The sequence below is a fragment of the Montipora capricornis genome, chromosome 4, assembly GCF_036669925.1.
Source record: "Montipora capricornis isolate CH-2021 chromosome 4, ASM3666992v2, whole genome shotgun sequence".
Taxonomy (NCBI): domain Eukaryota; kingdom Metazoa; phylum Cnidaria; class Anthozoa; order Scleractinia; family Acroporidae; genus Montipora; species Montipora capricornis.
The window spans coordinates 28,251,525-28,254,390 of NC_090886.1; positions in this window are offsets into that span (position 1 = coordinate 28,251,525).

The window sequence follows — 2,866 nt, forward strand, 5'->3', positions numbered from 1 at the left end:
CTCCGTTCAACAAACAGTTTCTGACAAGATATGCTAGTTTACCCGTAAAGATATGGGATTTTCAGAGTTAATCTCATGGCTTTCTCCGAAAATCGCTAAATCGTAATGCCACAATTTAGTTTGAAACGCGTTTCTGCTTACTTAATTTCAACTGCCATTGATAAGATAGCCATATCTCAAACAACAGAAGGTAAAATTCATTCAATATCTATTATTCCATGAATACGAGGGTGACTCAGGCATTAATTTCAGAAATAATTCAGTCTTCTTATGTGACCTTTCGATTGCAACTTCGAATAACGCGACTTTTCTGATTACTAGTTTGGGTTCTACAAAACACAGACAACAGAACTTTAGTTTGGTTTGGTAATCTCAGTTTCGAAATAAGGGACGCCATGGTCAGTTTAACACCTAGTTTTATTTTGATTAGTTCTGATCATCTTCCCTCATTTTGTTAGCTTAACTCTTAATATACCAGATTATAACTCTGAAACATTAATGTGGCAATGGAATGTAGTCAAGACTTCAACACTTTTAAAATTTGCTCCTGAACTCATAAAATACCATTATAATAACACCAAAACATCCCTCGACCGAAACCTAGGGCTTAAAACGAGCAATGTATGGAATTGAACGCAGCTCAAAATAGACGTGATGACTCAAATAAAAAAAATAGTTTTGTCGATTCGCGGAAAAACGATCTGAACTGCACATGCTATTGGCTGGACAGAACATCGTCCTATTAAATCCTGCAGACAAAATAATTGAAACTAAATCGTGACCACTCGAGTTAGAACAGGTTTTTGGTCGCAATACGTTTTCAGTAATATGGTTAGATAGTTTTACGCAATTAATGTCATGAATCTGTCAACGTTTCACCAGCATATAGACAGAAAGTGACAGTCCATGAGGTATGGATGGCGAATGTGTGTTACCTCAAGGCTGTCAGGTGCCATCTACTAAACTTGAAAAAGCGATAACTAGTTATCTGATCACTTATTTCTTATTTCGACACAATTCGACAAAACTACATATGATTTCGTTGTAAACTACTGGGGCGGCGTCCAATCCCCAAATGAAATCAAGATGGTTCGATTTCGAAATTTCCACACTGTGAATCACGTTTGGCATTTGAGACAGAAGATATTGCACATCTTTAGGGTCAGCAAGCCAGTCGTTCTCTCCTGAGTAGACGACGACCGGTAGTGTCATGGCTTGCTGATTGCACGAGGGTGCTTTGTGCTAAAGGAAAGTAGTATAGGGAGGATGACTAGACCAAATTATTCAAAATGGCTGCTGGTGGAAAATTCAACCCAAGCCGTTTTTTTTTTTTTAATGAGCTGCAATCCTTGAAGGTATAGAAGGGGTTTTACTGAGATTCACTTCACGTAGGTGTACGAGGGTAAATCCGAGATGGTGGAGGTATGGAGCGTTAAGAGTTTAATGAGATGCGCGTGTGTATTTGTTTTAGATGTTACGATGCGTTAGTATTTTGAGTGGTGTATTGTGCTCTGGTTTTGCAATTCCGCCCAACCAGCCGAATAGTGTCGCGCTTATATAGGGAAAGAACAATGGAGTAGATAAGAACCAATGAGAAGGCATTGACGTCACAGTCAAACGAGTTGCAGCAAGTTTAAGGGTTGGTTAGAAAAAAACAGTTTTGAAGATGATCAGTATTCAAAAGGGTCTCCTTAATAATGTAGACTACAAAAAACCCGTCAAACCGGTTTGCTTCTTATCCTTATGGCACACCCAGAAATGCACACGTGTATAAAGGTAATGGAAAAAAATATTTCAACTCAGAGATGGGCCGAATGATCGAACAGCAGATTTTTGCTTTGGAGATAGACGCATTAACAAACTGTTCACAACGACTGCAATTGGACAACAAAATCGATACCTTACTTCATGAACTTTGGGATAAGATGAATAAAGGAAGCTGTCACAAAGCTGAAATAACAAGTGATGAAGATGGAATGAAGTCATAACTGGGGAGCTAATGGTTCCAACATTTTATTTTACGAACGAGAAGAAATTTTTGCGTCAATTTTTGTATTTTGAAGTCAGCGCTACAAAATGAACACTGGCTACGGGCAAAGATTCATCAACTATTTGTTAGCGAGTGGAAGAGTGACTATTTTGCACATACAAGATGGAACACCAATGACACGTTTACTTTCAAACAGTAAAAAAACCATTATATTTTTATCTTTGTATTTACAAGCAAATTAAAGTATTCACAAACAATAAGAACAAATGCTATGTATAAATTAATTAAACCCTATTCAAAAACACACTACAATGCGTTTTCAATTCAGCGGCTGATGAAGAGCAGGTTGGGGGTGGACAGAGATTATGGAGCTCTGACGAGCATTATACTCTCCATCAAGTGGCCTCAAGAAACGTTCGCAAATTTCTCATTCACTAGTAGACGAAATGACATCAGGTATGCCTGATAATGATCTTATAAGTTTTTTTCTTCAAAGTCGATCTCTCGACTACCCTATTTCACTTCCCTTCATGCCTCACCATGAACTGAATGCAGAGACGATTATGGGCGAAGTGCAGCGTGTCTTGCAATCCAACGATCAGGTCAGCCTTCAAGACGGGATGCAAGTTCACCTAGTTCATGTTGGTACGCCTCAAGGGGGTGTGACCTCCCGTAAGAGGAAACATTATGGTTTTAAATTGTTCGAGTTCCTGGACAGCAAGCAATCTGTCCTTGGCATTAAAAAAATATTCTCTATGTCTCCCCCGCGCTTTAATAACCGATATTGCTCGGCAAGAACACCATCCTGATTAGAACACCATACGACAAGGGCGTACACTCCAAGGGATCCTGGAACAAGACTTACACAAAAAGGCA